We start from the raw sequence: 17,429 nt of genomic DNA on the forward strand, positions 1-17,429 counted from the left end.
CGGTATCCCTGCGTGTCACATATGATGTATTGCACCAACGGTATCCCTGCGTGTCATATATGCTGTATGACACCAACGGTATCCTTATGCGTCATGTTGTATCACATAAACAATTATTTCCAATTTGTTATATATGCTGAGTGACAGGAAATATCACCAGGCGTCCGATATGCAGTAAAGCACCGACGGTGTCATTAGATGTCTCATGTTGTATAACATGATTAGGCATCATTGCATTCACATGCAGTATTTCGAGTGTTATATATACTGGCAAATAACAGTACCCCCGTGAGTGATATATGCTGTCTTACATCATTATCACGTATCATATACACATTATTACATTCACAATATCCCATGTGTCCTAAATTGTGTATGTACAAATAGTTTTTAACTATCTCTCGTTGTTTTACGGACGCCATAAACGTTCATACGTGAGCACAAACCCGAAGTGATCTTTGAAGACAGGCAATTACTCCCATAAACCCCAATTGTGACTCACTGTGGTCTACCATGAATATCACTTCCTGATCTCACCTATTACAATCCCCATTCATACGGGCAACAAACTTAAGCACAAATGTTTGTTACGCAAATTGCTGTGTCCATCAGAAGAGAATTGGTTAACTCATGGCTGTATTCATAAGAGGGGTAAGGGATAACACGCGGCTGTGTTCATCAGAAGAGAATGGGTTAGCTCATGGCTGTGTTCATCAGAAGGGGATGGGTTAACTCATGGCTGTGTTCATCAGAGGGGAAAGGGTTAACAAGCGGCTGTGTTCATCAGAAGGGGATGGGTTAACTCATGGCTGTGTTCATCAGAGGGGAAAGGGTTAACACGCGGCTGTGTTCATCAGAAGGGATGGGTTAACTCATGGCTGTGTTCATCAGAGGGGAAAGGGTTAACACGCGGCTGTGTTCATCAGAAGGGTATGGGTTAACTCATGGCTGTGTTCATCAGAGGGGAAAGGGATAACACGCGGCTGTATTCATCAGAAGGAATGGGTGAACTCATGGCTTTGTTCATCAGAGGGGAAAGGGTTAACACACGGCTGTGTTCATCAGAAGGGGATGGGTTAACTCATGGCTGTGTTCATCAGATGAGAAAGGGGCTGTAACACGCGGCTGTATTCATCAGAAGGGAATGGGTGAACTCATGGCTTTGTTCATCAGAGGGAAAGGGATAACACGCGGCTGTATTCATCAGAAGGGATGGGTTAATGGGTTAACTCATGGCTTTGTTCATCAGAGGGGAAAGGGTTAACACACGGCTGTGTTCATCAGAAGGGGATGGGTTAACTCATGGCTGTGTTCATCAGAGGAGAAAGGGATAACACGCGGCTGTATTCATCAGAAGGGAATGGGTGAACTCATGGCTTTGTTCATCAGAGGGAAAAGGGTTAACACGCGGCTGCATTCCTCAGAAGGGAATGGGTTGACTCATGGCTGTGTTCATCAGAGGAACAGGGTTAACACGCGGCTGTATTCGTCAGAAAGGAACGGGTTAACTCATGGCTGTTTTCATCGGAGGAAACAGGGTTAACACGCGGCTGTGTTCATGAGAGGGGAAAGGGTAAACTCATGGCTGTATTCATCAGAAGGGAATGGGTTAACTCATGACTGTTTCATCAGAGGGAAATGGGTTAACACGCGGCTGTGTTCATCAGAGGAGAAAGGGTTACCACATGGCTGTGTTCATCAGGGAGAAGGGTTAACTCATAGCTGTGTTCATCAGAGGGGGAAGGGTTAACTCATGGCTGTGTTTATCAGAAGAGAAGGGTTAATGCATGACTGTTCATCAAAAGGGTAGGGTTCACACATGGCTATCTCCTCGGAGGGGAAAGGGTTAACACAGTCACGGTTGTGTTTATCAGAGGGGAAAGGGTTATCCCATGGCTGTGTTCATCAGAAGGGAAAGGGTTATCACAAGGCTGTATTCTTCGGGGTGGAAAGGATTACCACGTGATTGTGTTCGTCGGTGTGGAAAGGGTTCACACATCGCCATGGTCATCAGAGGAGAAGGGTTTACACGCGGTTGTGTTCATCAGAGGGGAAAGGGTTAACGCTTGGCTGTGTTCACTGGTAGGGTGCTAGAGAACATTGTTAATCGTGTTTTGCAGTGGTACTGTACTTCCCAAGCATAATGGTATACAAATCGCCGTGAACCTAATCACGAGCATCAATAGCAATACCGGCCTATTGGCAGTCAACCTTCTCCCCCTGTCCCTTTAAACAACCTAGATGCATCCAGGCAGAGAAAACTTTGTACTTTTATATTTAGACCTCTAGCCTTTGTTAAATATCTCTGAAATGTATATCGACCGTTTCGTAAACAAAGGAAGTTCAGGTATGGTAATATGAATCGCTGGATGACGTGCAAATAGCACTGGCCGAAATACAGGGTGGAATATTGGTGCTGAACGTACAGGGGAACCTGTCTGTGTAAACATGATACCACATGCAGTTCGTGGTTTAATATCGTGCTCCATAATGTATTTATCCTGCACGAAATGTGATACATGGATCAATCATCTAGAGTAAATAGTTTCTATATGCGCCTTATCATATATAAAGCATGTTCTAGAATTGATGTTAAGCTAAGCTTTTTAATGGGATTTATGTAAGGGGTATTTGTGTTAAGATGTGCCTTCCCACGCCATAATAAAGAGGCTCCCAAGTGGTGTCCTTGTCGCACACAGATATCTGGGTATACCAAAGGTAAACGGATATTGATAAGCCAGGATGATACCAAAACACGTCGCAGGCGCTTGTTAGAATGTTAAGATTGATTTCATCCAGCTGACATTCTGAACGCCACGCTTGAATTAACTTCTTTGACCTGCTTTATTTTGTAAAGTTAAATTCTATACTTCCTTGTACATTTGGTGTCTCAGTATTGTGAAGTGCTCGGGTAATTGCTGGTAATGTGAATACCACAGGTATTCTAAGTGGGACTGTCATGACAGAAATTTACACTCAGGGGCAAAAGAAACGATACCAAATGTTTTGAAATTATAACTTGTGTTTAGACTCTGATATTTTGAGTATTTATGGTCATAAACATTCAGCCGAACACAACAAAACTAACTCAATGAAACAGCGATGCACGTGTAAAGCAAGAACCCAGAAAAGTGAACCTATTCACGAAAGTTTCGTGCCCTTGCACACATCACACACGTGACAAATATTCGGTATAAAAGCACGTGAAAATGTTTATGGACATCTACATTTTACGATTACATTTGCGACCATGCCGAGATTATCGAAAGAAGAGAGAGAAAGGGCAATCGGCATGATCCAGCTTGGCGCTACCCACAATCACGTCGGCAGGATCTTCGGTTGTAGCCGACTTACAGCCGATGACCCGTTACAGACAGACAGACAGGCAGGACACAGGATAGGCCGAGGAGTGGCAGACCTCGGATCACGACCCCAGCTGAAGACCGGTACTTGCGTACCCTGCATTTGCGCAACCGATTCCTCACTGTGACGTCATCAGCATCGACTGCGCTGGGTCATCGTATCAGCGGAAGGACTGTGTCCAGGAGACTTTGTCAGCATGGTATCCGAGCCTACAGACCCTATCGTGGTGTAACAGTGAGGCGCCTCCATCGACGTCGACGTGTGAGATGGGCACATATCGTTCAAGGTTGGCAGCGCAGACAATGGGACAGAGTCTTATTTACTGATGACAGCAGATACTTCTTCCTTAACAGTCCTGAGGGCAGGACACGAGTGCATCGACGCAGAGGAGAATGGACGGCCCGTTGCTGCGTGCAGGAGGTTGAGCCGTTTGGCGGTTGTGGCGTTATGGTGTGGGGGAGGATATGTGGTGACAGAAAGACGGATCTGGTTGTTGTCGATGGGAATTGTATGGGCAGCGTTATATCGACCGGGTTCTTCGGCCAGTTGTTCTACCCTTCCTGAAACAGAATCCAAGAACCGTATTTCAACAGGACAACGCTCCATGTCACACAGGTCGACGTGCTCAAGGCTTTCTCTACGCCAACAACGTTGTTGTCCTGCCATGGCCATCACGCTCTCCGGACCTTTCACTGATTGAGCATTTGTGGGACCATCTTGGGAGACAGATTGGTGCCAGACAGGTCGCCCCAGTGAACAGACAAACCCTCATCCATGGTTTGAGGGAGGAGTGGAACAGGATACCTCCTCACGTGATCAGACGTCTGACCTCATCTGTTCGACGTCGTGTTATCGATGCCTGTGGTGACCACACTCGATATTGACTCACAGGAGTGTCCCTGTGTCACTGACATTGACTTATCTCATCATACTGGAGTGATCGAATACAGGACATATGAATATTATGTGTTTTTTTGCAATTATCTCAAACAATAATTAGCCTCGATTAATGAATTTGATTTCCCATGCTCCTCACCTATTTGTCCTCAAATTACAACATTGATTTTCTGTATATCTTTTGTCATCTTTCATTAATTAGCCTCAATAATATGGTATCGTTTCTTTTGCCCCTGAGTGTATACCATGAACGATCTTGTTTACAGTACGCCCTGAGACATTCGGGGTATGACAATTGTCATGAAGTCGTCTTAAAATCAGATTGTGCGGCTAAATTGGATATCAGTAAATAAATATCATACACAGTCTCAACTGTACGAGTCCGATCACATCATAAGCGTGTGTCCATGAATCAGGACACCCTCACATTTTCTCGAACAGTGATATAGCTATTGAATGACACTGAAAAGTATGTTTTGCGTAGTTTGGTTTTGTTTGGGTGTTGTTTAACACCGCACACAGCAATATTCCAGCTATATGGCAGCGGTCTGTAAATAATCGAGTCTGGAGCAGACAATCCTTACCATGAGCATCAATCTACGCAATTCGGATACGATGTCATGTGTCAACCAAGTCAGTGAGCCGGACCACCCGATCCCGTTAGTCGCCTCTTACGACAAGCATGGATTACTGAATCTCCACGGGTTCATACGTAGTCATACACTTATATTTGTCAATGGACATTCGGCCTTCTCTGTTTACAGGGCATACAGGCCATCACTCTGAGATGATATCATTGGAGTGTAGACTGGGTTCCTGCTTTATTGTCACCAACGTGGTACTTATGGGGGTTACAAACGTCACTCTGGTTGCTTTTACTGAGCGGTAATTACAAACTGTGACCATAAAATTTCCGAGTCCACTGGAACCACGGAGTTTGTCCACACAGCCGAAATGGTTAACCGCGTCAAGAAGCTGACAAGGTAAGGATGTCATCTACGTATGGGATGACTCTAAGCACTGCGACATAGTCCCTCATCAACAGAAAGCACGTCCTGGGCCGCAAAGTCGGCTCCTGAGTCTTATTGTGTTCAAATGTCCCATGAACATGCTCAGCCATACGTCGGAAGATAATTGTAGCCCCAAATGGGATTCGCCGTGACGGTCCGGGTTGGAATGAACCTTCAGAAACTCATGCTTATCGTAAGAGGCGAGTAACGGGATCGTGTGGTCAGGCTCGCTGACTTGGTTGACACATGTCATCGGTTCCCAGTTGCGTAGATCGATGCTCATGCTGTTGATCACTGGATTGTCTGGTCCAGACTCGATTATTTCCAGACCGCTACCATATGGCTGGAATATTGCTGAATGCGGCTTAAAACTAAACTCACACACATGGGATTCGAACCAAGGGACTTCTGGTCCGAGGACGACTTGTCAGGATGTGTCTGGGGTTTTTTAACGCCACACTCAGCAATATTCCGGCTATATGGCAGCGGTCTGTAAATAATTGAATCACGACCAGACAATCCAGTGACCAGCATCATGAGCATTGATCTCCTTGGGATACGACTGTATATGTCAACCAGTGAACGATGTCAGCGAGTCTGACCACCCGATCCCGTTTGTCCTCCTTACGACAAGCACGGGTTGCTAATGACCAATTCTTCACGGGTTAGAACAAAACTAAAAGCTTAGATTGCAGCACATACTATATTAGGCACATAAAGAAACTGTGCATACAAAAATTTAAAATCTAAATTTATCAAACCTGTGTAGACACAGAAGGATTCAAATTCAGAGATTAGTGACATGTATCCAACATGCATGCACGTGCCACGTTCCGTGATGTCAGAGGGTTTGTCCTTGAGACGTGCAATACGTTGTTGCACGTGCATTCCGGGAAAGAGAAACAGAGCAATTGAATGACACACAATACTGTCACTTTGGAAAGCTCAACCCCTGCCCTTGCGATCGTTCAAAAATTTAAACGGCTATTGAAACGCATTACATGCCAAGGCTCACGTCTGCACAACGTCATGAGGCCATTGGGATGGTCCGTGGGGGAATGTCTCAACGACAAGTGGCTGCACATTTCCACTGCCTCCGGAACACCATTTCTGCACTGGTGAGACGCTACCAGAACACAAATGACATCATCGATCGGCCACGTTCTGGACGTCCACGTGTAACAACGCCAAGACAGGACAGATGGATAAGGGTTTCAGACTGCAGTGATGACTGCCCGAACCATCCCAGGACTTCGCCGTATCCACCCCAACACAGTTCGACAACGTTTACGTCATCACGGGATCAGACCACGACGTCCCGCCATACGGCCTATCCTGACACAACGTCATCGACAAGCTCGCCGAATGTGGTGCCGAAATCATGTCCGCAGACACTTGTTTTGGTGGAGAAATGTTGTTTTTACAGATAAGTCCAGGTTTAACATTTCCCATAGTGATGGACGTCAAAGTGCCTATTAACGCGTGGGAGAACGTTATGCACATGCCTGTGTCTTGTAGAGGAATCGCTTTGGTGTTGGTTCCGTGATGATTTGGGGTGGAATAACAGCAAGCCAAAGAACTCCTTTGGTGATTGTTCAGGGCAACTTAACTGGTGTGGGCTACAGGGATCAGATTCTTCGACCTGTGGCAATTCCTTTTCTGCAACGTCATGGCCATGGGTTAACATTCCAACAGGACAATGCCCGCCCTCATACGGCAAGGGGTGCTATGGATTTCTTGCAACACCACAACGTTCACTTACTGCCTTGGCCTGCAAATTCACCGGATCTCTCTCCGATAGAGCATGTTTGGGACGAGATGGATCGACGTCTACGCCGTCTTCCTTATCCGCCATATAACGTCCTTGACCTTGCAACAGAACTTGAGAGAATCTGGCCAGACATCCCACAAGCCTTCCTTGCACGTTTGATAGGCTCTATGCGTCGTCGTGACGTCATTGTGATTGACTTTTCAGTTGAAATTCTCCCGACTTGTTATGGTCTCATGATCCCTCCATTAAAGTTTATATGTACATTTGACATTGTTATTTGACATTGTACTTATCAACTGGGATAATATTTTGACAATGCACAGTTTCTTTATGTGGCTAGTATAGATATCACTCAAGCAGTAACCAAATAAGGCGCAAAGTCCTTTCAGACTAAACTGTGCTTGATTAAATGTGTAATGCTTACTTTTATACGTTAAAACATTCAGATAAATAAAACGGCAAATCTTATCCATGTTTGACGGAACTCTCTACCGAGTTCATCATATGATTCCAGCTGTATTACCAGCATAGGTTTATTACGAATTACCAAGGATTGATGATAACAGAGGTTCACCTAAAGGTAGGAGTAGCCAACAAAACTGTCGACACCCCTCACAAACGCAGCAAAAGGTCATACAAAAATATTGAATCAGTAAGTTCCAGTTTCATATGATTTTGATTTCTCCTGGGAATCACTTTGAATATATAAGCATGGGACTTACTTTATGGTGTAGTTGCTGGGTCGCTGATTGAATCCGCCTTGAATCAAGTGACAAAATACACAAACACAACTTCCACAACACAAAGACCTATACAATGTGTGCAGAAATGCAGTTAGACGACCTTTTAAACCCAGATTTTACCTTCCTGGTTGCATCGACCAATAAGACTTCGTTTAGCTCAGCCTCGAGCACACGGAGTACAATGTGTGACTTCAGGTAGATCGTCTGTAACGGTGTTATGCATATATATATGATCGTAATACAGATATTTTAATCCTATTTTCAATGTCTCGTACACAGCATACATCTACAATATTGAACGTCAGTGCAAAGGAATACCCAGTGTAGATTATCCTCAAGAACATTTTCCATTTGGGCAAAACAATTGTTTTGAAAATTAATGACTGAAAATAAGGGATAACACCGAGTGTCCACGAAAAGGTTGCCATGTCCCGCCCTACCGGTAGCACCCGATATTCACATCATATACATCAGAAAGTACATATTTAACGTTACCCCGCACAGCATTAATTCTGACAAGTTATGTTATATGTAAGAAGTAAACGACGATATGCGATTGGTGTTCATGCAACAAGAGCGGAAAAATAATTGAGGAAGGTGTATGTATATTTGATCTGCACAAAACACACACTCATAAACAGCCGCTCCGATCTTGAAAAAGCGTTAAATTTTTAGAGCATGTCTCAAGTTGTAAGGAAATATCCGTGATCAGGTTTAGGCTACATAAAACATGAAGTGTGCAATAAAACTTATCTTAATGTGTCTCTGATTACAGTGTCGTTCGCATGACAAAAACACTGCCATACCCAAACTGCAATGGGTACATGCATTTCAATTTGCTGTTGCATTAAGCAAATATAAATGCATGTACCTATTACAGTTTGGGTATGGCCAAGGCTCGCAAAATACAATCTTTATTCCTAATGCAGGATGTCAACCATCCCAAAACACACTCGCGTGATAACCTATATAGATGCAGTATATGTTACCACTTCTATATTGCAAGGATATTGCAATATTTTCACGTTTAAAACATTACGCCAAATGCATAATTCGCATTCAGCGTGCTCAGTTTTTTTCCCAAGTAGACTATTTATGATAATAACAAAAATAACAATAGAAATAACAATAATAGTATAATAGTAATTATATTTTACTAACCTCCATATAATTTGCTAACACACTCATTGCAAATTCAAAGCGCTAGCGTTATTGCCCGGTCATGGCATCAATTCAATTCAATTCAATTTATTACTGAAAACACCACCAATGGTGGTACATGAGAATACAATGTTACTATAGTCATATAAATATATACATGTCAAGATGGCAGATAAAAGCGAAAAAAGACCAAAGGTTCATGTATCTTTGTAGACTTAAATAATACATTAATGTACATAGCAAGATATTTAAGATTGCGCGTCTGTTTAGACGAGAACAGTTCGACGACTTTCCACAACGTTATTGACTTCAGTTAAGAAGGTCAATATGTTTGTCTATACAGCAAACATAGACGATACATTACATAAATTACACAGACGATATTCTCTGGGAACATTGTGCACTCAATTTACAATCTCAGCTCCTAGAGGAGTATGCAATCCAGGCTGCCTTATTAGGCGTTAGGAGCATTGGCGGACCCTCCCCCACCCTGAAAATTCCTGGATCCGCCTATGAAAAGGGTAACAGTAACATCATTATCATCTCTTCTGTCTTTGGTACATAGAAGCGACCAAACCCTTTCCACTTCAATAAAAATCTCTGCTAAAAGCAGATTCCTTTGTACAATTGTGACTTTATCATGAGTATATACACAGGCATATTTCACTTGTCCAGGTGATACTACCAGTGCAGCATGTGTAGGGCGCTGACGAAAGCGATTACAAGTCCACTACACTCTGAGTCCACTACACTGTGAGTTCACTACCCTCTGAGTCCACTACACTCTGTGTTCACTACACTCTGAGTCCACTACACTCTGAGTTCACTACATTCTGAGTTCACTACCCTCTGAGTCCACTACACTCTGAGTTCACTACACTCTGAGTCCACTACACTCTGAGTCCACTACACTCTGAGTTCACTACACTCTGAGTTCACTACACTCTGAGTCCACTACACTGTGAGTTCACTACACTCTGAGTCCACTACACTCTGAGTCCACTACACTGTGAGTTCACTACCCTCTGAGTCCACTACACTCTGTGTTCACTACACTCTGAGTCCACTACACTCTGAGTTCACTACATTCTGAGTTCACTACCCTCTGAGTCCACTACACTCTGAGTTCACTACACTCTGAGTCCACTACACTCTGAGTCCACTACACTCTGAGTTCACTACACTCTGAGTTCACTACACTCTGAGTCCACTACACTGTGAGTTCACTACCCTCTGAGTCCACTACACTCTGAGTCCACTACACTGTGAGTTCACTACCCTCTGAGTCCACTACACTCTGTGTTCACTACACTCTGAGTCCACTACACTCTGAGTTCACTACATTCTGAGTTCACTACCCTCTGAGTCCACTACACTCTGAGTTCACTACACTCTGAGTCCACTACACTCTGAGTCCACTACACTCTGAGTTCACTACACTCTGAGTTCACTACACTCTGAGTCCACTACACTCTGAGTTCACTACACTCTGAGTCCACTACACTCTGAGTTCACTACACTCTGAGTCCACTACACTCTGAGTCCACTACACTCTGAGTTCACTACTCTCTGAGTCCACTACACTCTGAGTTCACTACACTCTGAGTCCACTACACTCTGAGATCGAGTTGTTCAGCTGTACCTGATTTGTGGTCTGGGCACTATGCATATCGCCACCCGCCATCAGGACTGATGCAGAGTGAGTGAGTGAGTTATGTTTTACGCCGCTTTTAGCAACATTCCAGCATTATCACGGCGGGGGCTTCACACATTGTCCCGATGTGGGGAATCAAACCCGGGTCTTTAGCCACTAGGCTACCCAACCGCCACGAACTGATGAAGAACAAGCAGTGGGGGTGGGGTGTGTGTATACTGTTAGCCCTAAAAATTGGCATTTTCATTACGAGTGAATTTATTTCACACAACTGGAAGCGGTCATTACCTGTATTTATGCTTACTCACACAGTAGATACTTCTTTTTTTGTCAACCACACTTTTCCCTTTCTCTCGGTCCGCCATGTTTGTGGATCGTATTTATTCGTGCGCCAGCACATATATACTTCTGACATGGATGCTCAGATAACACGGATCGTATCCTGGATATCCTGATTATCGTATTCAAACAATAGCAATAAATAAAAGACAGCAACTGATACAAATATGTGTTGTCACGAGATTTTATTTTCGAATATTGAACTATATCTTGACAAAGATATGAAAAGTCTTTAGTTTACAGTTGGGAGAATTTGGATGTCGTTAATCGAGTGTGTAATTTTAATTTAATATAAATAGAATATTTCTTGGTGAAAATATTACGTGTTTTCGCGTCACTCGACGACGGATCCCTAATATTTCAATAAGACACATGAAAAAATCTCCATGCAAGTGCTGTTCCAGGGTAGAAGCTCAACATTTGAGAAGCCTTCCGTGGGTAACCCATCCGTGTACATTGAAAGCATACTGATAACAGATCGTTCCACAGTCACGCCCATATTGTTCCTCGAAAGTCAAACATGACGGGTGGTAGTTAGTTTTGTTGGATTCTGTACGAGGCGAGTTTCTTTCATCAGGAAAATTGACATCCGACTTCTCAAACAAGTCACATTCTGTGCAGCGTGCTTTAATACATACAATATATAGAATACAAAAACGTTTGCACATTATGCTACCTTTCTAAAGGAAAATCATTTTCAAACCCCTTCCTGTTTGTTTTATATGCTCACACTGCACAGTGGTGGTTGTCAGTACAACCAGCAGTTTACATCTAATACTTAGACAAACAATAGTGCTCCAAATAGATTTAAAGGACACCTGATACTTTCATATGTGTGGTCCTGTAGATAGAGCTCAGGTCACAATCAGTTGTAGTTAAGCAACGGGCCTTGGATGGGTGACCGTGTGTGACAGCTTGACTTCTGAGAGTTTCTAGGATTTCAGTCCTGCCCCACAATGAAGCACATGTGATACATGTGGTCTCATCTTAAGCAAGTGCGTTTGTTCAAGACTGCCTCTGTTCACCCAGCAGAAAATGGGTACCCGGTGAACTAAGTCGTCACACTATTAACCTTCTAGAGCCCATCAGGCAGCTTGGGTTATCCGGAGTAATAATGATCAGATTGTGCGCTTTGAGCAGGATATCTGGCCTGGAAAAGGCGCGTTATAAATCTTCCCATTGTTAGTATTGTATAGACAATGCTGATTAACCATCAGTAATATAGTACATGTTCTTAACTTCTTTGAGTAGCAAATATTGAAATTTTAACAAATGAGCGTCGAAGCTCTGGGTGTGAGTCAGAATTGAGCCGCCTCAGAGGCAGCTGTTGGTTGGTAAGGAATATTTAAAAGATATTTATTAAATACCTTTGACGCTTTAAAGCGCCACTGTTACTCTTGCTAACTGAAGTAATTGGCTAAAATCCGGAAATGATATGATGTCATAACCGCTCAAAATATTGGATCTGCAATGATAGATGGCTCTATACTGGACAAGGGTGAGGCGAAAGACTAACTTGGATTGACAAATAAACATCCGTATTTATCATAACATATTTATGTATGAAAGTAGATTTAAGCATTTTTTGGTGAAGAACCCTCAAGTGTCAACATTTCAGAGTTGAAAATCGGATAAGCATTGACTGCCGGAGCTGGGAAGGAGGGAGTGAGTTTAGTTTTACGCCGCTTTCAGCAAAATACCAGCTATTTACGGAGTGGAACACCATAAATGGGCTTCACACGTTGAACCCGAGGAATCGAACCCAGGCATCGACGTGACTAGATAACGCTTGAACCTCTCAGCTACCCCAGCGCCAGGGGATGAGAATGAAAAGTTGGTGGCGTTTTGTTAATATATGCTCTGGGGTCTGTAAGAGAGACATGGGTAGGTATAGCCTGACTTGAAATGGATATGAAAAGCATCAGCTACTCACATACGGCACGCGTCACGGTCCGCTACGTTGCCAATTCTAACGTCAGTGTCTTGTCATGGCCTTCCCGATCACCAGATCTACAGCCGATAGAACACCTATGGGATGAACTCGATCGATGTGTACGCCTCAGACACTTACACAACTGACCGTCACATTGCGGGAACAGTGGGGAAGAATTCCGCAAGAGCGATTTCGTAGACCTATCCAGCCTGCGCCGAGCAGTAATTGCTGCCAACCGTGGTCATGCAAAGTACCGATTTGACGCCATCTTGTGGACTCAGAAACAGAAACACAACAATAAACACAGCAAAAAATCTTGGTTTCTGGACACCGGAAACCTAACGGAAACAAAATGGAAACTTAAGTTTCCATTAGGTTACCGGACTGTTTCTCTACATTTCCTTCAAGTTTCCAGAAAACGGAAACTTACCCAGTTTCCAGTATGGCTCCAGTGCGTTTCCGTTACCCAGTTTCCAGTATGGCTCCAGTGCGTTTCCGTTACCCAGTTTCCAGTATGGCTCTAGTGCGTTTCCGATCGACGTGTACGCCTCAGACACTTTCACAACTGGCCGTCACATTGCGGGAACAGTGGGGAAGAATTCCGCAAGAGCGATTTCGTAGACTTATCCAGCCTGCGCCGAGCAGTAATTGCTGCCAACCGTGGTCATGCAAAGTACCGATTTGACGCCATCTTGTGGACTCAGAAACAGAAACACAACAATAAAGGCTTTGTTTATGATGGACCACTGAAATGTCATGAAATATTCTATCTTATACTAACATAATAAATTCTTCTAAAGTGGCTTATGCGTTTCTAATTTTTGAAGAGTGTATGATGATGGGATTTTTGGCTTGAGAATTGTTCTCCCGCCCCCGGGTGCTTCTCATTCCAAAACAACATATTCAGGAGATTTTGTTACACTTTCATTATCAATGCAGCCTATGATGTTTTGTGATGTTGGCGCCATGAAAATTCAGGAGATACATGTAGGGGCCCAACGGTAGTGAATATGTGTGTTGGTCAAAAAGTAGTCGGCCTAACTATATTCTCGATATCCAATGTTTGAAAAGCTTCCATGTTATTATGAAGGAATCATAAGCAAAACCATATCCAAAATTTTACCTATGTGGGTAATGTGGTTAACGAGATATGAGTCCTCACAACACATTGAGGCATAATATTTCTTTAAAAATTGCAGAAAATGAAAAACGATCTGTCATTTGGTACCTCTTGGATAATAGTATGCCCTCAGTTAATATCATATAAAATAAGTTCAGTATAGTATTGGATGACCTCCCGTCTGCATCAACAGTCAAACATTTGGATTGCTTGATTTATACTTAGACGGAGGATATTTTTTTAAGGACAACCCCATTTTAATCTTTCAAAACCATTGTGTCCAGATATCGAAGCTGACACTTGTGTGACCATTTAGTGTTTAGTTTGAACCCTTAGCATCATGTATGAATAAGTGAAAACATTAGAATAAGTTATGTCCTTATGAACACGTCATCTGAAAGGGGTTGGGTAGTGTCCCCAAACCAAGCTGTCAGTAAACATCATGTGTGTGTGTGTGTGTGTGTGTGTGTGTGTGTGTGTGTGTGTGTGTGTGTGTGTGTGTGTGTGTGTGTGTGTGTGTGTGTGTGTGTGTGTGTGTGTGTGTGTGTGTGTGTGTGTGTGTGTGTGTGTGTGTGTGTGTGTGTGACTTTAACAAGCGATTGTAGTTTCAAATTGCTTTTTTATGCGGACGTCTGCCTATCGCAAACACACAAAATGTTTCTTCCTCTTTGTTTCCTGAAGTTTGTGATGCATTTATTGCAGAATTTGCGGTTGATTGTTGTTGTTGTTGTTTGGGGGGTTCTTCTGGTTGTTTTTTTGTTTTGTTTTGGTGGGGAGAGAGAGAGAGAGAGGGTGTTTATACCAAGATGTTAAGTCAGACAAAATTGGGATCGTGAGGCTGGAACTTAGCAAAAAGCAATATGACAGTTAATTTGTAAAAAAATATAACATAAAAACAATTGCATTTGTAACATTTTCTAGGTGAGGCCGACTACACTTTGACCAACCCTCGTATATCAGTTAAAACATTTACGTTCTCACAACGCATGAGGTTCTGTATCTCAGACAAGGTCAATAGAGAGTTGGAGGATCTACATGGCTGCCGATACTCCACAAACACTTCCTTGTTCGAGCATTGAAGTTGAACAATTTGTTACCGGATTCACTGCACAACATGCTGAGAAAAATATTAACGTGATACGATGCTTGCTCACAAGTAGTGTTCTGTTTTGACGAACAAAGCATATGCTGTATGTTTTAAATTTATCATATAAAATGAAAACGTTCCAAATAATTGGGAGAAGAAGCATTCATAAGCTTTACAAATGCTCGTGAATTTAATAATATTAATAATAATGGACATTTATCCACGCACAGGTGCATCCTCATGGCGCTAATTTAAGTCCCTGTTATAAATACTCATTCTGTTAAACAAGTCTCCCTTGTGTTTTGGGGATACATACATATGTTGTAGCAATACACAGATACACGGATGCTTTGCTGCAACAGTCTATACTCCTGAATGAGATAATTCAAAATCCCCATTAGAAAAGCACTAGAAACGACCACACATCAAAATAAGCATGATGACTATTTTAAAAAGAGAGCAATTTCCAACAACTCCAGCCTTTGGAAGTTACACTTCACAACCCTTAATATACATTTGGCCATGCTTTTTCTACGAAAAGTTCAAAGAGTATCAGAGACACTCGATCAGAAGCTGCCTCAGGCGCTTAGCAAGCCAATTTGTTCGTGCAAGCCCGATACGTTGCAAAGCTTTATCTTTAGATAGTATTGAGGGCTTGCTCAACCTTTTCAGCAACAATCATGTGTAAGCCCGGGATTTTTTCATAATGGTAGCTACGCCACTGTGCTTGATTAAAGTTACAATATTAAAGACGTCAGTTAAGCTTTAACACTTTTTATGGCAGGCATTTGGAGGTCTTACAAGGGATAATCACGGACTGATAGTGATTCATAAACACATGTTCATGATGGAGTCAGAATTGTACAGTCGTCTCTAACTCTAGCTGTGGTGTCTCACGAACCACGAAATAGGTTTACTGCTTTCGTATCAATATTAAAATAATGTTCACAACAAATTGTAACGAACAAATGCAATGCATTATCCATTCGTACGCACGCACGCGCACACACACAGACAGCCAGACATGCCTGCGTACGTACGTACACACACACACACTCATATACATACATACATACATACATACATACATACATACATACATACATACATACATACATACATACATACATACATACATACATACATACATACATACATACATACATACATACATACATACATACATACATACATACATACATACATACATACATACATACATACATACATACATACATACATACATACATACATACATACATACAAACATATGTTTGCTATTTTTTCGAAATATTATACAAAATGTGTCTATGAATAATGATTTTCAATCTATGCAGAGTGTTTTCGTGTAGACCATGTACCCGTGACAGACTTTGTTTTCACTTCCTTGTCTCGACTAACACAGCGTACCTTGTCCCCGCCAAACAATGTGTAACAGACCCACTATAAGAGGACCATCACGCATACAACGTAGACTTTGGAAAGTCGCCGTTAAATCGACTTTGCTTTTAGCAGTGACGCATTAAGATCATGGAAATGATTGCAGTCGTAAAACCACTCACATTGCACCGTGACTGTCATTGTTCCCTGAGGTATGATGTCTAGGATGTCCATGTCATTTCCTAAATCTACATTGGCTATAGTAGATAGTGACAATAACCAGTTTCAAATTAACTGGATATAGTGATTTGAAACTGCAAATCTGATGTAAAAATACACATTTTCCCCACCAGACAGATAAGTTAGATATTTACTTTTAAGTTTGTTTTTTTCTCTAAGGAATCGAATTAAAAAGTTCAGGTAAAGTTGGACCATGGCGGCAGAGGATGCAGTTCTTCATCCAATAAATAGGAAACCATCCAATGCGTATTGTAATTAATGTCCTGTACGACATTGCCGTATTACAACCTCATCTGGACGAGGTAGTCCAGTGATTTGATTCTGTCCTATGTTTGGTTAAATGGAATGAAGCTTATTTGACACTTGACAATTACAATTTGCTGCTTCTGATTTGTGACGTATTGTAAAAGGGAAGTTAGTATTGATAAGCTTGAGTGGCTAGGAACCAGCAAAATACGATAACCTTGCTAGCAATATATGTGTGTCGATGGTGACTTAAAATTTCATCTGGAACGAATAATTATGCTTACAGCTACTGAAACGATTTGAATAAATGGTGAAATTGTCCTTTTCATATATTGCAAAGCTATTAAAATTGCCATAGCTTCAGCAGTAAAACTTGTTCAGAGAAAAGGTGTTATTGTCAGCAAGGCAGCTGCTGATATCTTAACTCATCTGTGGAGATTGTATTTGTCGTAAAATGTCTAAGACTTTAATTGATTGTTTGTACA

General features: G+C 42.3%; 1 protein-coding gene across 1 annotated transcript in view; it reads right to left on the reverse strand.

Annotated features, from left to right (window-relative positions):
- LOC124289577 (adhesion G-protein coupled receptor F3-like) overlaps positions 1-7,871 on the reverse strand; it is a 155,478-nt gene extending 147,607 nt beyond the window's left edge. Inside the window, exon 1 of the mRNA XM_046726145.1 lies at positions 7,764-7,871. The gene's annotated coding sequence lies outside the window, so the exon portion shown is untranslated. The remainder of the gene's footprint in view (positions 1-7,763) is intronic.
- Between the last annotated feature and the right edge of the window lie 9,558 nt (positions 7,872-17,429).

The sequence above is a fragment of the Haliotis rubra genome, unplaced genomic scaffold (assembly GCF_003918875.1).
Source record: "Haliotis rubra isolate DU_JTF1 unplaced genomic scaffold, ASM391887v1 Scf443, whole genome shotgun sequence".
NCBI lineage: Eukaryota > Metazoa > Mollusca > Gastropoda > Lepetellida > Haliotidae > Haliotis > Haliotis rubra.